Source organism: Schistocerca americana, chromosome 2 (assembly GCF_021461395.2).
Source record: "Schistocerca americana isolate TAMUIC-IGC-003095 chromosome 2, iqSchAmer2.1, whole genome shotgun sequence".
Classification (NCBI taxonomy): Eukaryota; Metazoa; Arthropoda; class Insecta; order Orthoptera; family Acrididae; genus Schistocerca; species Schistocerca americana.
In genome coordinates this window covers 687,799,467-687,819,603 of record NC_060120.1, presented here as the reverse complement: position 1 = coordinate 687,819,603, position 20,137 = coordinate 687,799,467, and the positions used below count along the sequence as shown (strand labels likewise).

General features: G+C 42.4%; 1 protein-coding gene across 2 annotated transcripts in view; it reads left to right on the top strand.

Moving 5' to 3' along the window:
• LOC124592734 (ATP-dependent RNA helicase DHX33) overlaps nt 1–20,137 on the top strand; it is a 140,231-nt gene that overhangs the window by 4,718 nt on the left and 115,376 nt on the right. Inside the window, exon 2 of one of the 2 annotated variants that reach the window (XM_047131866.1) lies at nt 3,916–4,113. The exons of the other annotated variant lie outside the window; for it this stretch is intronic. The gene's annotated coding sequence lies outside the window, so the exon portion shown is untranslated. The remainder of the gene's footprint in view (nt 1–3,915; nt 4,114–20,137) is intronic. 2 annotated transcript variants of the gene reach the window in all.

Here is a 20,137-nt window from a genome sequence, read left to right as displayed (position 1 = left end):
CTTATTCCGCCTCAGTTACACTGTGTCGGCAATTGCTGCGCAAACACTGTTTCCACGTATGCATACACCATAATTATTCTACCACACAAACATTTAGGGTTACACTTGTCTGGTATGAGATGTTCCCAGGAGGGGGCTACACTGGGTTCTGAACCGCACAATAGCCCTGGGTTTGGTGGGGGTACAACAGGGCGAAGCCTGTCCGTTGTTTCTAGGTCCCCAATTTAATACATACAAAGTAAAAAGCCACATCATAAAACAAAAAACTGGAAAAGATAGATCTAAATAAAATAACTTACATATCAACTTGGTTGATTTGGGGGAGTGGACCAAACAGCGATGTCATCGGTCCCGTTGGATTAGGGAAGGATGGGGAAGGAAGTCGGCCTTGCCCTTTCAAAGGAACCATCTCATCATTTGCCTGAAGTGATTTAGGGAAATCATGGAAAATCTAAATCGGGATAGCCAGACACGGGTTTTAACTGTTGTCCTCCCTAATGCGAGTCCAGGTCAAAGATGGAAGTAGATTACGTGACAGTACACAGGACCTAGCAAATTTTTCAAATGACGGTTTTTCAGGTATTGCAGAGAGGCTGCAAGAAAATTTCCATAACACAGGTGTGGCAACCACCTAGAATTATGAAACCATCATAATGATATAGTATCCCACAACTGAGCACAAACCCAGGAAGACAAAACAAAAATTTAAAAAAATAAGAAATCCACAGGTGTAGATGAGCTACTAATCCATATCCTAAAGTACTTTAGTTGAATGTCTTAGTTCAAATATTTTTCCAGAGTATCTAAAGCATACAAGTTGTCCTACTACTAAATATAGGTGATACACAAATACTGGAAATGACAAGTCAGTTTCCCTACTCTTATCTTTCCCAACCAATCATGAAAGACAAACTAATGAGTTACTTGAATAAATAGATCCTTCCCAACAAAGCTCAATTTCTTTTGAAGTCAGCAGAAGTAGAGTATCAGCTATAATAGAGTTTACAAAAGTGATCCTTCAGCTCTCAACAGGGGTGGCTGCATTGCACCCAAGACTGTTGACCACAAAATACTGCTAAACAAACTAAAGTACTAGGGTTAAGACAAACAGCTAATGACTGGTTCCAGTCATATGTGGAAACCGTAAATGTCATGTTACTAGGGCCTTCTGTCGGGTAGACGATTCACCAGGTGCAAGTCTTTTGATTTGACACCACTTCGGCGACTTGCATGTCAATGGGGATGAAACGATGAGAAAAATAAGGTGTAAAAGGTAGAGATAGAACTCGCTTTTGACTATCAACAAAAATAATCAGTTTTTGAAAACAACATGTAATTGGATGGATAAAAAATCTAATCACTGAGCAGCGACAGGAAAACACACATATAAAAGGTTGTACATATGCAGTCTTCTTTAGTCAGTTGCTTCTTCTTCTGGCAGAAGAGTTGAAGGGGAAGGAAAAATGGGTGAAAGAAAAGGACATCCCCTATGTTCATGGTCTGTCTGCTGCTGAACATTTTCTCAGTCAGTGCCCACCTGATTTCAAACTTATGACATCCTTCCTGCTCACCTTAATCATCTTTATACTTACCAGCAACTACTTTGCCTTGAGGGGCAGATATACAAACAGATCATGGGTACGACCATGGGAACCAGGATGGTTCCTTCCTGTGCTGACCTTTTCATGGGCCACTTGAAGTGGGCATTCCTTGGATTTGTAAGCCTTCTGCCCCTGGTTTGTTTTAGATACATTGATGACATCTGTGCAATATGGACCCACAATGAGACTGAACTGTTAACATTCCTGGAATCTCTAAATGCATTCTCCCAATTACATTTCAAATGGTTCTATTCCGAATCCCATGCCACTTTCCTTGACGTTGATCTCATCCTCACCGAAAACCAGCTACACACTTCAATCCCATTAAACCTACTAACAAACAACAGTGCTTACACTTTGACAGTTGCCATACTTCCCCTGTCAAACCTTCCCTACCATAAAGCCTTGGTATTCAAGGCAAACGTAGTTGTTCAGATCAGACTCTTTAAAACAATATACCACCATTCTCACCTTCGGCTTTCACTGGGCATAATTACCATACCAGCTTAGTTCACATGCATATTTCCTGGGCCATCACATCCAATCCTGGTACTCTTAAAAACTAAATCTGCCTGAACAGGCCATGAAGGCCCAACGGTACTGACCGGCTGCCGTGTCATCCTCAGCCCACAGGCATAACTGGCTGCAGATATGGAGGGGCATGTGGTCAGCACACCATTCTCGCAGCCGTATGTCAGTTTACAAGACTGGATCCGCTACTTCTTAATCAAGTAGCAAGTAGCTCCTCTGTTTGCTTCATAAGAGCTGAGTGCACCCCGCTTGCCAACAGCGCTCAGCAAACCAGTTGGTCACCCATCCAAATACTAGCCCTGTCAGACAGCGCTTAACTTCCGTGATCTGACAGGAACCGGTGTTACCACTGTGGCAAGGCCATTGGCCCTGGTACTGTTGATGCTCTAAAAAACAACTTAGGAGTAAACCACTTGTCACCTAGTATTATCCTGGTCTTGAACATATTAATTAGCTTCTTCAGGAAGGTCATGACTTCCTAAAATCTTAGAAGAGGTCCATTCTGTCTGAAATTTTGCCCACCACACCTAGAATAGCTTTTCATTGCCCTCTTAATCTCGGCATTGTCCTTGTCAGACCCTGTGCTCCCTTTGCACCCATCACCAGACCGTGTGACTCCCACCCCTGTGACTGTACCTGCTGCAAGACCTGCGCTACGCACCCTCCTCCTCCACCACCACCGCCACAACCACCACCACCTATACCATCCCTGTAACTGGCAAAAATATACTAGCAAAGGGACAGCCACACATGTCATATGCCAGATGTTATGTAAACACTGTTCAGCCCACCAGCATGACTACCAACAAGTTATCAGTTGGGATAAATGGGCATAGGCAGAGGTCGTGAACTGGCAACACGCAATATCCTGTTGCAGAGAATGCACTACAACATGACAGTCATGACCTTGGTGCCTGTTCCACCACAAGTGCAATCTGGATTCTTCCTCCAGGCACCAGTTTCTCAGAACTCCACAGGTGGGAACTGATGGTACAACAAGTCCTTGGCTCTTGCCCCCACCTGGCCTTAGTTTATTTTAATTTCTTTGGTTCCAACATTTCTTCACAGTAACTGTTCCTTCCTTTATCAGTTTTAGTTTTCTACATTTTTCATTTTCTGTGCTGTCTGTTTTTCACCATCGCCCTCCCACCTCTGTTGCATACAATGCACTTAACTTTTCACTCTTACTAACTCATGCACGATGTTTTAGAAGTAATCACTGTCTTACATATTCCCTTTCTTCCACCTTTAAGATCTCAGGTTTTCAAATCTTGCCCAGTACAGTCCCCAACAATCAGTCTTTCCTCCTCATCCGATCTAGTAAGTCTCCCCTGAAACAGGGTTCTGGGTGACTTTTTCAACCTCTATCCCTTTTACTAAACCTCACCGTTCCTTTTCCTTCACTCCTCTTCCTTCCCCTTCAACTCTTCTGGTTGAAGAAGGAACCCCCGGTCCTGAAAGCTTGCATATGTAATATCTTTTATATGTGTGTTTTCCTACCACTGCATGGTGAGTAGATCTTTTACCTATACAGTTACATCATATCGCTTCGGCTTATGCTATTCTTTTGTGAAACTATTATCATACCAAAAGCATATAAACATAGATATTCCTCAGGATAACATATTAGATCATCAATGACTTTTCAGATGACGTAAAACTTAGATCGAAAATCAATTGTCTCTGCTTATCACAGCAAAATTACAGTCATTGATATCACACAAGAACTCATGTGTGACTGTGTAAACTTTCCTACAGTATTAATTGGTTATATTCTTATCAGGTCTGCAGTTGGATCACACAATCATCCTGGCACAATATTTGAGTGACTCATCTGGCCACCAGCTTCAAGTGAGAAAACTGTTTGGTAAATCTCAAAGGAACTGATACCTGCCCTGAATGGCAGTCCTTTTATAAGCCATGGAGAACCAAAGTGCCCTCAAGAGAAATTGTTGCTGCTGCCCCATAGCGCAAAGTGAAGGTACATTGTCCCAGTGGTGTTTTCTTAATTTCAGATGTAATGGGGTTCCACATTTTACTTAAAGGGTAGTCTTGTGTCTATTTATGTTATATGCCAGTCTAATTTCTATCAGTTCCTTTACAGCACAGTCCCAGTAGTCACTGGAGCAACTATCAGTCTCTCGTCATACATGGACTACATATTCTCAGTTGTTTCTTGGATCATTTTAATTGTCTTTACCCCAGCATCGAGTTCAAAATGGAGATCAAAAGGATGGTGGGATTCTGGAACACAGTGTTTATGGGACGTCAGTTCATGTGATCCAGTATCTACATTATATGAAGCATCATCCATCACACCGATATGCGGAAGTCCTGAGGATATCGGTAAGAAGGGCTTGTGCCACCTCGGACTCAGAAACTTTGCCGCAATGACTAGTATACCATAAGCTTGTGTTCAAGCAGAATCTCTATACTGACAAACAGACCCATCAAGCTTTGGAGACTGAACCTCTACTGGAACTGGTAGAACACATATGTAGATTGGTTGCTTTCATATCGTATGCTGGTACTGTATCTTCAAAAATAGCAAGAATTTAAAAAAGGGATTTTGAAAAGTATATTTGGTTTTCCAGCTGAGATTAAAGTTCTTCTTGGCTTTGTAAAAATTTTCAAAAATAAGAAGTATTTTGAAAAGTATACTTTGTTTTCCAGCTTGGCTCGGCAAAAAATTACCAAGAACTAAGGAAGTCCAATGTTTACAAAATTGTTTGCCATTATGGGTAAACCTATGTGGGCCAGAATGAGATTTTCACTCTGCAGCGGAGTGTGCGCTGATATGAAACTTCCTGGCAGATTAAAACTGTGTGCCCGACCGAGACTCGAACTCGGGACCTTTGCCTTTCGCGGGCAAGTGCTCTACCAACTGAGCTACCGAAGCACGACTCACGCCCGGTACTCACAGCTTTACTTCTGCCAGATGATTCAAACCATTCACAACAGATGTGTTGAGCACCACCACCACACACAATTACTACAGTCTGAGAAATCTGTGATGGCAGAGCACTGTCTGATGAAGGGATACAGAATGGTATATGATGAGACACAGATAATTGTTCCTGCACCTCACTGTTGGGACTGTGTCTCAAAGGAATCAATTGAAATTACAGTGGCAGGTAGCACTGTCATGTCATAACCACTCTCTAACACAAATCTGAAAGAAGTGTCATCAAAGAAATACAACAACTAGCACTGAAAACTCATGTATTACGAACACCAACTAACAGCCGGAACAGAACTAGCCTCATGGATAGAGAGTGCAGCTGTTTATATAGCATAGTGGTGATTCTTCTGGAAAACCCAGAATTATCAAGAAATTACATTTTACATAGAAAAAAAATGGGAATCTCAGGAATTTTGTAAAATCTCAAGGAATTTTGTGTTCTTAACCTAACATTGGAATTTAATTTGATTGAGCTTTATAAATCACAAATCTTAAAATACTTGAATTTCAAGGTGTGTAAGTTACTTAAATATTAGTCTATATAAATTATCGATGTTTAAAAACTGGTTAAACTACAGTAGCTGAGAGGAAAGAAAAGTCATTATTGTGAGTTTCTCAACCCCCACTCCCTGATCACTGTTAATTCTTCAGGAACTTCGTATGACATCATCTTCCTCCCCATGCCTTGAATTCTCAGCAATATTTATTTATTAAAAGGTTGAATAGCTATCCTGTATAAACATTCCAGAATACACAAACAAAAGACATTTTAAAAACCTCCCAGAAATATTAAATACTAAGTATCCAAATAAAACAATATTCTGTGTCTGTCAGTTATTTATTTTACCACTTCACATTTCGATGGTTCACATATCATGTTCAGATGGAGAATTGTTTATTTACATAGCTGGTGTTCATGAACAGCACTGGTGCCTTTTCACAGAAGTAGACCAAGGGAACTGTAGGTTATGTTGCTAAAAAGACACTTTTAATGTTAAAAAAAAACATCTATTTGTAACAGTAAATTATACTTACATGGGCCGTAGAGTTGTAAAAAATCTGCATACTGCCGCTTGTTGTGTGTTCTCCCACTGTATATTATGTTTACATTGTCACTTTAAAAAAGTTGAACATGTAACAGATATGATTGCTTACATTGGATACAAATGTATGTTAATTGAAGAGTGTAATGGCTGGTGCTTGGTTATTCATTACTCTGCATCATAATTCAGTTGTTATATGAAATGATTTTGTAAGTACATATACTTTTATTTTACACTGAAGCACCGAAGAAACTGGTATAGGCATGTGTATTCAAATACAGGGATATGTAAACAGAGAGAATACAGTGCTACAGTTGACAACACCTATATAAGACAAGTGTCTGGCACAGTTGTTATATCAGTTAATGCTTCTTCAATGGTAGGTTATCAAGATTCGAATGTGGTGTTATAGTCATTGCACGAGCAATGGAGGACGGCATCTCCTGAGGTAGCAATGAAGTGGGGATTTTCCCATACGAGCACTTCATAAGTGTGTCTTGAATATCAGGAATCCAGTGAAACATCAAATCTCCGACATCACTGCGGCCGAAAAAAGATCCTGCAAGAACAGGACTAATGATGACTGAAGAGAATCTTTCAATGAGACAGAAGTGCAAGCCTTCCGCACATTGCTGCAAATTTCAATGCTGGGCCATCAACAAGTGTCAGTGTGCGAACCGTTCAACGAAACATCATCAATATGGGCTTTCAGAGCTGACGGCTCATTTGTGTACCCTTGGTGACGGCACGACACCAAGCTTTATGCCTTGCTTGGGCCCATCAACACCAACATTGGGCTGTTGATGACAGGAAACATGTTAACTCGTTGGACAAGTCTCATTTTAGATTGTGTCATCAAGCGGATGGACATGTACGGATATGGAGACAACCTCATGAATCCATGGCCCTGCATGTCAGCAAGGGACTGTTCAAGCTGGTGGAGGCTCTGTAATGGTGTGGTGTGTGTGCAGCTGGAGTGATATGGGACCTCTTATCCATCTAGATATGACTCTCACAGATGACACGTATGTAAGCACCCTCTCCGACAACCAGCACCCATCCATGTCCATTGTGCATTCCAACAGACTTGGGCAATTCCAGCAGGACTATGCAACACCCCACATGTCCAGAATTGCTACAGAGTGACTCCAGGAACACTCCTCTGAGTTTAAACATTCCCGATGCCCACCAAACTCCGTAGACATGAACATTACTGATCATATCTTGGAAGCCTTGCATCATGCTGTTCAGAAGAGATCTCCATCCTCTCATCTCTTATGGATTAATGGGTAGCCCTGCAGGATTCATGGTGTCAGTTTCCTCCAGCACTACTTCAGACATTAGTTGAGTCCATGGCACATCGTGTTGCAGCACTTCTGCGTGCTTGTGGGGGCCCTACACGATATTAGGCAGGTGTACCAGTTTCTTTATCTCTTCAGTGTTCAAAATGGTTCAAATGGCTCTGAGCACTATGCGACTCAACTTCTGAGGTCATCAGTCGCCTAGAACTTAGAACTAATTAAACCTAACTAACCTAAGGACATGACGCACATCCATGCCCGAGGCAGGATTCGAACCTGCGACCGTAACGGTCACGCGGTTCCAGACTGAAGCGCCTTTAACCGCACGGCCACACCGGCCGGCTCTCTTCAGTGTATTTTAAAAGTATGAATGGACTGCAACAGAATATGAACCTGTACACAATTCAGGTGTTACATTAGGTGGTTATATATACATCAATATATGGGGGAGGGGGGGGGGGGGGACCTTTCTTCTTAGGAGGTCAGAAAATAGATCTTGTACCTCATCTTCCAAGGACTGCCCATTTTGCGGGCTGTAGCACCACAGAAAGGAAGCAATACAATCATTGGCTCATCACATGAATGTTCAACATTTTCACATTTCCTTTTCATATCATGTGAACTGGAGCCATTCTTTCGAAACACATACTTCAGAAGATTGATTTTGGAATCCAAGTGGCCCTTCTCAGAAACAGTGATCGCTGTGTGCGCTGATGTATTTAAAACTGCTCTCTTCTGCATTGATTGATTGAAACTTTAGTCACCAAGATATAAATCAGTGTGTGTCATCCTGGGGTACACTGAGTGACATGACATGCACTGTCATAAAGCTGTTGGACAAGAACCTGGATGATGGCGCCATCTCGGCCCTTAGTAAAGGATTGAATTTTGCTCCTACAGCTCCTGTCATAGATTTCATTGGTGCAGTGGATCAGGCAGTGCAGCATCTCTCTCAAAATGACTCTGATGAGGTAAGAACGCTAGTCACATTTTAGTTGCAGCCAACCCACCCAAATCCAGCATCAGCAGAGAAAAGAGAGAGGTGCTTCATGCCTTGTGGAAAGGTGAATATCTTGTGATACTCCTGGCTGACGAAGGGAATGCTATGGTTGTTCTTAGTATTACTGAAAATCACAGCAAAGTGACATTGTTGTTAATGTATAGCACATATGGATGCCTAAAACAGGACCCAACTCTGTCATACAGCAGAAAAATGGTGCAGCTCCTGAAGAATTCTGGTCTACCGGTGGATATCGTCAAATATCTTAGAGCATGAGCTCCTAGACCTTCCAGGCTGTATGGATTAAGGCTGTACAGATTATGTAAAATCCACAAGGAAAGTTTTCCATTGAGAGTTATTGTTAGTGTTATTGGTTCTCCTACCTATTGGCTGGCCAAATATTTAACTAGGTTAATGACTCTGACAGTTGGCCGCTGCGAACATCACATCAAAAAATGTCAGATGTTCATTGAGAAAATAAAACAGATTAGAGTTGGCCCAAATAATATTTTAGTCAGCCTAGAAATGGTCTCACTATTTACAAAGGTACCTGTGGAGAACACATTGAAACTGTTGACAGAGAATTTTCCTCCTGAAATGATAAAGTTGTTCCAACATGTTGTGACTACCACCTACTTATTGTACAGCAGTAAATTTTATGAAGTGACAAACAGAATGGCTGTTGGTTCTCCATTCTCTCCAGCGGTCGCCGATTTCCTTATGGAATGTTTTGAGGAACATGCATCCAATTTGGCTCTCTTTCATCCTTCTTCATTTTATCATTATGTTGACAAGACATTTATGTCTGGCCTCAAAGCAAAGACACTCTTGGGCACTTTCCTGCACACGTAAATAGTATGTGTAAAACCATCCAGTTCACTGCAAAAGATAAAGAAAGAAGGCTGCCAATTTTTACGTTTGGTTTAACAAAAGTTGGATGGACGTCTCAGCCACTCAGTGTATGACAACTCAGCACACACTGATTTATATCTTAGCATCCAGAGTTTTCATTTACATCCACCCCTTTATTGGTACTGTGCAAATCATGCTTAAGTTCCAGGCAGGGGTTTATCGAACCACCTTCACAATAATTCTCTATTTTCCATTCTCGAACAGTGTGCAGAGAAAACGAACAGATATCTTTCCATGCGAGCTCTGATTTTGCTTATTTTATTATGATGATCACTTCTCCATATGTACAGGGCTATTACAAATGATTGAAGCAATTTCATAAATTCACTGTAGCTCCATTCATTGACATATGGTTATGACACACTACAGATACGTAGAAAAACTCATAAAGTTTTGTTCGGCTGAATCCGCACTTCAGGTTTCTGCCGCCAGAGCGCTCGAGAGTGCAGTGAGACAAAATGGCAACAGGAGCCGAGAAAGCGTATGTCGTGCTTGAAATGCACTCACATCAGTCAGTCATAACAGTGCAACGACACTTCAGGACGAAGTTCAACAAAGATCCACCAACTGCTAACTCCATTCGGCGATGGTATGCGCAGTTTAAAGCTTCTGGATGCCTCTGTAAGGGGAAATCAACGGGTCGGCCTGCAGTGAGCGAAGAAATGGTTGAACGCATGCGGGCAAGTTTCACGCGTACCCCGCGGAAGTCGACGAATAAAGCAAGCAGGGAGCTAAACGTACCACAGCCGACGGTTTGGAAGCCTTACCGTTTACAATTGCTACAAGCCCCGACACCCGATGACAAAGTCAAACGCTTTGAATTTTCGGCGCGGTTGCAACAGCTCAGGGAAGAGGATGCGTTCAGTGCGAAACTTGTTTTCAGTGATGAAGCAACATTTTTTCTTAATGGTGAAGTGAACAGACACAATGTGCGAATCTGGGCGGTAGAGAATCCTCACGCATTCGTGCAACAAATTCGCAATTCACCAAAAGTTAACGTGTTTTGTGCAATCTCACGGTTTAAAGTTTATGGCCCCTTTTTCTTCTGCGAAAAAAACATTACGGGACACGTGTATCTGGACATGCTGGAAAATTGGCTCATGCCACAACTGGAGACCGACAGCGCCGACTTCATCTTTCAACAGGATGGAGCTCCACCGCACTTCCATCATGATGTTCGGCATTTCTTAAACAGGAGATTGGAAAACCGATGGATCGGTCGTGGTGGAGATCATGATCAGCAAATCATGTCATGGCCTCCACGCTCTCCCGACTTAACCCCATGTGATTTCTTTCTGTGGGGGTTATGTGAAAGATTCAGTGTTTAAACCTCCTCTACCAAGAAACGTGCCAGAACTGCGAGCTCGCATCAACGATGCTTTCGAACTCATTGATGGGGACATGCTGCGCCGAGTGTGGGAGGAACTTGATTATCGGCTTGATGTCTGCCGAATCACTAAAGGGGCACATATCGAACATTTGTGAATGCCTAAAAAAACTTTTTGAGTTTTTGTATGTGTGTGCAAGGCATTGTGAAAATATCTCAAATAATAAAGTTATTGTAGAGCTGTGAAACCGCTTCAATCATTTGTAATAACCCTGTAGGTCGGCGACTACAAAATATTTTTGCATTCAGAAGAGGAGGTTGGTGATTGAAATTTCTTGGGAATATCCCACTGCAATATGAAATGCCTTTCTTTTAATAATGTCCACCTCAGATTGTGTATCATGTCCATGACACGCACTCCCCCTATTTCTCGATAATACAAAACGTGCTTTTCTTCCTTGAACTTCCTTGACATGCTCCATTAATCCTGTCTGGTAAGGAGGACCCCACACTGTGCAGCAGTACTCCAAAAGAGGACAGACGAGCATAGTGAAGGCAGTCTCTTCAGTAGATATGTTGCATCTTCTAAGTGTTCTGCCAATAGCATGAAAAGTATAGTTGCTTCTCACCATATAGTTGAGATGCTGAGTTGCAGACAGACACAACAAAAAGACAGTCAGAAAGTGAGCTTTCGGCCAACAAGGCCTTCATCAAAAACACACACACACACACACACACACACACACACACACACACACACACACACACACACAAAACAGACTCTGGCTGCTGAAGCCACACTGAGAGCAGCAGCACCGATGGGAGAGGCAACCAGTTGATAGGGGCAAGGAGGAGGCATGGGTGGGGAGCAGTAGGGAAGCTGGGTAGAGGTGGGGGATGTTAAAATGCTGCTTGTGGGAGTATAAGAAGACAAGGTGGAGAGTGGTTGGGCAACTAGGTGCACTCAGGAGGTTAGATAGAGCCGGGAGGGGGGGGGGGGGTGTAGTGGAAAAGGAAGTAAAAAGACAGGGTGAGGGTGTTACAGAGGGCTGTCTACTGCTGGAATGGGAACAGGAAAGGGGCTACATGGATAAAGACAATGACTAAGAATGGTTGAGGCCAGGAGGGTTATGACAATGTAGGATATATTGCAGGGAGAGTTGACACTTGAGAATGGAGAAAGTGTTGAGGTTCTGGAGGAATGTGGGTAGGTTGTTCTCCCCTCCCCCCACCTCTGTCCAGATCATGAAGATGTCATCAGTGAATCTGAACCAGGTGGGGGTCTAGGATTCTGGATGGTTAGGGAGGATTCCTCTAGATGGCCCATGAATAGGCTGACATAGGATGGTGCCAAGTGGGTACCCATAGCTGTACCCCAGATTTGTTTATTGGTAATGCCTTCAAAGGAGAAGTAATTGTAACTGAGGATGTAGTTGATGATGTTGACAGGAAGGAGGTTGTTGGTTTTGAATCCATTGGGCGTTGGAAAGGCAGTGTTCAGTAGCGGTAAGGCCATGAGAATTAACGATGTTAGTGTAAAGGGAGGTGTCCTCAATAGTGATGAGGAGGGCACCATGTGGTGAGTCAGAGGAAATGGTTGGTATGTTTTGCATAGGAGGGTGGGTAGCATGTGATTGGCCAAAGGTATTGGTCTGTGAGAGCAGAGATTCTATCAGTGGGGGCACAGTAACCAGCCACAGTGGAGTGTCCTAGGTAGATGGGTTTATGGACTTAAGGAAGCATGTAGAAGGTAGGAGTTCTGGGAGTGGTATGGGTGAAGAGAGAGATGGACTCTGGGGAGAGGTTCTAGGATGGGCCTAAGGATTTGAGGAGAGACTGGAGATCCTGTTAGATTTGTGCAATGGAGTCACTGTGGCAGGGTTTGGAAGTGGAGGAATCTGACAGCTGCGGAGTCCTTCTGCCTGGTAATCTTTTGGATTCAAACAACTGTGGTGGATCCTTTGTCAGCAGATAGAATTGTAAGGTCAGGGTCAGTTTTTAGGTGTTGGATTGCAGTTCTTTTTGTGGATGGAAGGTTAGTTTGCATGTTAAGGGATTTGGGAAATGATGGTGAGGCAAGGTTCAAGGTTAAGAAATTCTGGAAAGTTAACAGTGGGTGATTAGAGGCAGTGGAAGTGGATCACAGTTGGGTGGAGGAGTGATCTGAGGGGGGGGCAGGGTTCAACATTGGTCTTTGGTTGAGTCTGATTGGTAGGGTTGGATCTCCAGTCTGTCATCAAATCTTTGGTCCCATCCCAGAACCTCTCCCCAGAGACCAACTCTCTCCTCATCCCTACAACTCCCTTCACTCCTTCCTGCTACTTGCCTCCTAAACCTGTCCACCAAGGATGCCCCATTGTGGCTGGTTATTGTCTCCACTTGCAGGATTTCTGCTCTCGTAGACCACCACTTTCAGCCTGTTACCCGCTACCCACCATCCTATATAAAAGATACCAACCATTTCTTCCAATGACTCTCCACAGTTTCTGTACCTTTACCACATTTTGCCCTGTTCATCACTACTGATGCAACTTCCTTTTACACAAACATCCCTAATGCCCATGGCCTTCCCACTGTTGAGCACTATCATTCCTAGCACCCAAAAGATTCCAAACCAACAACCTCCTTCCCAGTTGCCATGACCAACTATATCCTCACTCACAATTACTTCTCCTTTGATGGCATTACTTCCAAACAAATGTGGGGTATGGCTATGGGCACTCGCATGCTACCATCCTATGCCAATCCATTCATGGGCCATCTAGAGGAATCCCTCCTAAACACACAGAATCCCAAACCCCTACCTCATTCAGATTCATTGACAACATTTTCATTATCTGAATTGGTGGGGAGAACATCCTATCCACATTCTTCCATATCCTCAACACATTCTCCCCCATTTGTTTCACCTGGTCCTACTCGACCCAAGAAGCCATCTTCCTTGATGTTGACTTCCACCTCAAAGATGGCTACATCAGTACCTCTGTCCATACCAATCCTACCAACCACCAGCAATACCTCTACTTCGACAACTGCCACCCATTCCAAACCAAGAAATCCCTTCCATACAATCTAGCCACACAGGACCGTCACATCTGTAGTGATGAGCAATCCCTCTCAAAAAAATGCTGAGGGTCTCATTGAGGCCTTCACGTACTGTAATTACCCTCAAACACAGATGTCCCATGCCGTATCTTTCCAGTCACCCACCACCTGCCAGAGTCCCACTATCTGGCCGCAGAGGAGCATTCCCTTCATGACTCAGTACCACCCAGAACTGGAGCAACTAAATTACATTCTCTGCCAGGGTATTAATTCCCTCTTGTCATTCCCTGAAATGAGAAGTGTCCTATCCAGTATCCTTCCTATCTCTCCATGGTGATATTCCACTGCCCACTGAACCTACACAATATCCTCATTCGTCCATACACAACCCAAGTTGTCAACTTTTTATCTCATGGCTCATATCCCTGTCATAGATCTAGATGCAAGACCTGTCCCACCACCACCTACTCCAGTCCAGTCACAATCATCACCTTTTCTGTCTATGGCAGGGCTACCTGTGAAACCAGTCATATGATCTTCAAGCTAAACTGCAACCATTGTGCTGAATTCTAAATGGGCATGACAACCAACAAGCTGTCTGTTCTCACGAATGGTTATTGACAAACTGGCCAAGAAACAGCTGGACCACTCTGTTGCTGAGCACGCCACCCAACATGATGTTCTTCATTTCAGTGACTACTTTGCAGCCTGTGTCACCTGGATCCTTCTCTGCAACACCAACTTTTCTGAAGTGCACAAGTAAGAACTCTCGCTGCAGTGTATCCAACTTTCCCGTAACCCTCCTGCCCTCAATGTTCGTTAGTCATTGTCCTTACCCATGTAGCCCCTTCCCTGCTCCTCCTGACTGCACCTAGCTGCCCTACCCTCTCTCCACCTCATCCCTGTAGGCTTCCACAAGCAGCACTTCGCTGTCGACCACTACCTTCTATCCCTCCTCCTTCCTGCCCCAGCCTCCTCCTTACTCCCACTATCCATTTGTGTCTCCCATCATGCACTGATGCTCACCATCTGGCTTTAGTTGCCAGAGACTGTGGTCATGTGTGTGTGGTTTATGTGGAGGGGAGGGGGTGGGAGTTGCATGCGCGCGTGCATGTATATATGTTGTCTATTATCGACGAAGGTCTTGTTGGCCAAAAGCTCACTTTCCAACAGTCTTTTTGTTGTGCCTATCTGTGACTCAGCGTCTCCGCTATATGTGAGTAGCAACTGTCCTTTTCATAATATTGTCACATTCCATCCTGGGTTTTCCATTGCTTGTTTGTTCTGCCAATAAATTACAGCCTTTGGTTCACCTACCCCACAACATTTTCTATGTGTTATTTCCAATTTACATTGTTCATAATCGTAATCCCTAGGTATTTAGTTGAATTTATGGCCTTTAGATTTGATTGATCTATCAATTAACCAAAGTTTAACTGATTCCTTTTAGCACACATGTGAATGATCTCACACTTTTCATTATTTAGGGTCAGTTGCCAATTTTCACGCCATGCAGATATCTTTTCTAAATCATTTTGTAATTTGTTTTGATCTTATGATGACTTTATTAGATGATAAACAACAGCATCATTTGCAAACAATCTAAGATGGCTGCTCTGAGTTTCTACTAAACCGTTTATATAAATAAGGAACAACTTAGGACCTGTAACACTACCTTGGGGAACAGCAGATATCTCTTCTGTTTTACTCTATGACTTTCTACCAGTTTCTGCAAAGTGTGACCTCTCTGACAGGAGATCATGAATCCATTTGCATAACTGAGACGGTATTCCATAAGCACACAATCGGATTACAATGGAAATTTAGAAATATGGAATAAATTTGAAATCCCTTATCAGTAGCACTCAACACTTTGTGTGAATAAAGAGCTAGTTGTGTTTCACTAGAATGATGTTTTCTAAATCCATGTTGACTGTGTATCAATAGACTGGTCTGTTCAAGGTGATCCGTAATGTTTATGCACAGTATATATTTCAAACTCCTGCTGCATATCGAGGTTAATGATATCGGCCTGAAATTTAACAGATTACTCCTGTTGCCTTTCTTGAATATTGGAGTGACCTGTGGAATTTTCCAGTCTGACTGATACCATCATTCAGTCCAGATGAGAGCAGTTTCAAATACATTGATAGACAGAGCAAAAACTGTTTCTGATGAGGACCACTTGGATTCAGAAATTAATCATCTGAAGTATGTGTTCTGAAAGAACAGCTGTGGTTCGTGTGATATGAAGTCAGCCTTCTCCAAGAAAAGGAAATGAGAAAATGTTGAATGTTCACCTGATGAGTCACCGACTGTTTCCTTCCTTTTTGCACCACTACATCCAGCAAAATGGGGACATTCCTGGGGATATGAGATTTAACACCCATTTTCTCACCTCCTATGAAGGTAAGCAATGATCAACGGCATGAGGATACAGAAGGCAATGGAAACCACTGCATTAAAGACACATAACATGGATCCACAGGACATGTGGCCTGCAATTGAAGAAGTGTCATGATTATCTCTCCATTGGCAAAAGATTCTGGAATAGTCCCCCATTTGGATCCCCGGGAGGGGACTTCCAAGGGGGAGGTTACCATGAGAAAAATATTGAATAAACAAAGGAAGGATAACTTTGTATGAGTTGGGATGTGGAATGTGAGAAGCTTGAATGTGCTAGGGAAACTAGAAAATCTGGAAAGGGAAATGCAAAGGCTCAATCTGGATATAGTAGGGGCCAGTGAAGTGGGAAAAAAGACAAGGATTTCTGGTCAGATGAGTATAGGGTAATATCAACAGCAGCAGAAAATGGTATAATAGTAGGATTTGTTATGAATAGGAAGGTAGGGCAGAGAGAGTGTTATTGTGAACAGTTCAGTGATAAGGTTATCCTTATTAGAATCGACAGCAAACCAACACCGACAATGATAGTTGAGGTATACATGCCAACATCGCAAGCTGAAGATGAAGAGATAGAGAAAGAGTATGAGGGTATTGAAAGGGTAATACAGTATGTAAAGGGATATGAAAATCTAATAGTCATGGGAGACTGGAATGCAGCTGTAGAGGAAGGAGTAAAAGAAAAGGTTACAGGAGAATACGGGCTTGGGACAAGGAATGAGAGAGGAGAAAGACTAATTGAGTTCTGTAACAACTTTCAGCTAGTAATAGCAGATACTCTGTTCAAGAATCACAAGAGGGGGAGGTATACTTGGAAAAGGCCGGGTGGTACGGGAAGATTTCAGTTAGATTACATCATGGTCATACAGAGATTCCGAAATCAGATACTAGATTGTAAGGTGTACCCAGGAGCAGACATATACTCAGATCACAATATAGTAGTGATGAAGAATAAGCTGAAGTTTAAGACATTAGGTACAAAGAAGGTAACTGCAAAGAATCCATGGGTAATAGAAGAAATACTTAAATTGATCGATGAAAGGAGGAAGTACAAAAATGTTCCAGGAAACACAGGAATAAAGAAATACAAGTTGTTGAGGAATAAAATAAATAGGAAGCGCAGGGAAACTAAGATGAAATGGCTCCAGGAAAAATGTGAAGACATCGAAAAAGAAATGATTGTCGGAAGTACAGACTCAGCATACAGGAAAGTCAAAACAACCTTCAGTGACATTAAAAGCAAGGGTGATTTATAAGAGTGCAATGGGAATTCTACTGTGAAATGCAGAGGAGAGAGCAGATAGGTGGAAAGAATAATTGAAAGCCTCTATGAGGGGGAAGATTTGTCTGATGTGAGTCGATTTAGAAGAGATAGGGGATCCAGTATTAGAATCAAAATTTAAAAGAGCTTTGGAGGACTTAAGATCAAATAAGGCAGAAGGGATAGATAACATTCCATCAGAATTTCTAAAATCATTGGGGGTCGTGGCAACTAAATGACTATACACATTGGTGTAGAATGTATGAGTCTGGTGACATACCATCTGACTTTTGGAAAAGCATCATCCACACAATTCCAAAGTCAGCAAGAGCTGACAAGTGCGAGAATTACCGCACAATCAGATTAACAGCTCATGCATCCAAGTTGCTTACAAGAATAATATACAAAAGAATGGAAAAGAAAATTGAGGATGCGCTAGATGATGATCAGTTTGGCTTTAAGAAAGGTAAAGGCACAACAGAGGCAAATCTCACATTGTGGTTAATAATGAAAACAAAACTAAAGAAAAATCAAGACACATCCATAGGCTTTGTTGACCTAGAAAAAGTGTTCGACAATGTAAAAATAGTGCAAGATGTTAAAAATTATGAGAAAAGTAGGGGTAAGCTATAGGGAGAGATGGGTCATACACAATATGTACAACATCCAAGAGGGAATAAGAGTGGACAATCAAGAACGAAGTGCTCTTATTAAAAAGGGAGTAAGACAAGGATGTAGCCTTTTGCCCCTACTGTTCAATCTGTACATTGAGGAAGCAATGATGGAAATAAAAGAAAGATTCAGGAGTGGAATTAAAATTCAAGGTGAAAGGATATCAATGATACGATTCACTGATGACATTGCTATCCTGAGTGAAAGTGAAGAAGAATTACATGGTCTGCTGAACAGAATGAACAGTCTAATGAGTACAGAGTATGGATTGAGAGTAAATCGAAGAAAGACGAAGGTAATGAGAAGTAGTAGAAATGAGAACAGCGAGAAACTTAACATCAGGATTGATGGTCACAAAGTAGATGAATTTAAGGAATTTTGGTGTCTAGGCAATAAAATAACCAGTGACAGACGGAGCAAGGAGGACATCAAAAGCAGACTAGCAATGGCAAAAAGGGCATTCCTGGCCAAGAGAAGTCTACTAATATCAAATATCGGCCTTAATTTAAGGAAGAAATTTCTGAGAACGTACGTCTGGAGTACAGCATTGTATGGTGATGAAACACGGACTTTGGGAAAACCAGAACAGAAGAGAATCGAAGCATTTGAGATGTGGTGCTATAGACGAATGTTGAAAATTAGGTGGACTGATAAGGTAAGGAATGAGGAGGTTCTGCGCAGAATCAGCGAGGAAAGGAAATGAGGAAAACACTGATAAGGAGAAGGGACAGGATGATAGGACATCTGTAAGACATGAGGGAATGACTTCCATGGTGCTAGAGGGAGCTGTAAAGGGCTAAAACTGTAGAGGAAGACAGAGATTGGAATACATCCAGCAAATAATTGAGGACATAGAGTGCAAGTGCTGCTCTTAAGACTGATACAAAAAGAAGAACAAGAAGAAGAAAGTAAGGGAGATGGTACACCCTGATAAGGATTAGCATTGGCCACAGGATCCCCAGGATTCACAACATCTCTTGTAAGTCTATCAATCCGTATCGTTTCTGGCTGCTATGCAGAACATTGAGGTCGTATCAAAAATAGAGAATTGGAGAAATCTGCAGTCGCTGAGCACACCCTCACTCACTGAGCACAGCCTCACAGACGAAAACAAAATATTGTTTGATGAAACAAAAGTTTTGTCCCAGGCCCCTACAAACTGGGAATCTGTAGGTAAAGAAGCTGTAGAATAAGAATGTGTGAGAAGAACTTCAACCAATACAGCGGGTATAATCTTAAATCTTAATGGTGCATGGAAATGTGCTTTCAATGCAGAGAAGAGACACAGAAATTCATCACAATGTTTATGCTACTACAGGAGCAGTGATGCCACAGTATTATGTAATTACCGACCAATCAGAAGCAATCTATATGGGTGATACAGGGTACTCTAAAATTCCCCTTACACACTTCTAGGACTTGTAGAACCTATTGAGTAGGCAATATTTTGGATTGGAACCCATGTCTGGAAACATACCGTTTCCATGCTCTAGCCATTTGAAAATATGTTTGCTAAGTAGGGGTATGCAAGGGGTCATTACGATGGGGGAGGGGGGGGGGAGGGTTGGTTACGTCAGATTGGCTGATGTTATTTGATGTCTGTCTTACCTCTCTGACCTGGTTTGAGGCTTATTCAAGTGTCAGTGACTGTTAGAGCAACATGACTGAGTACACGTTGTAGAATTCACTGACACGGACCTTCTGTGTGGCAAAACTTATAGTAATGGAAGAACTGCTCATTGCCTTCATCAAGATAGTTATCCACAACATCTGACTAAATTGCATACTCATTTCACCACAATTTTGTAACGGCTTCAAGAAGGGGTTATAATCACCGTCAGCAAGTGTGACTTGGTGATCCAAGGAGACGCCATACTCCCGAGCTGGAAGAGCCCGTATTGCATCTCATTGGAAGAAACCCGCCAGTGAGTTCACAACCAATTGCGCATCCTGATTTTGCACCACATGTTGAGTTCTGTACTCAGTTTCTATGCCACTACATCAGCTAGACCCTAATATTTCCATGGCACATTCTCATCACAGATGAATGCAAATTTACTATGGATTGTGTTCTCAGTT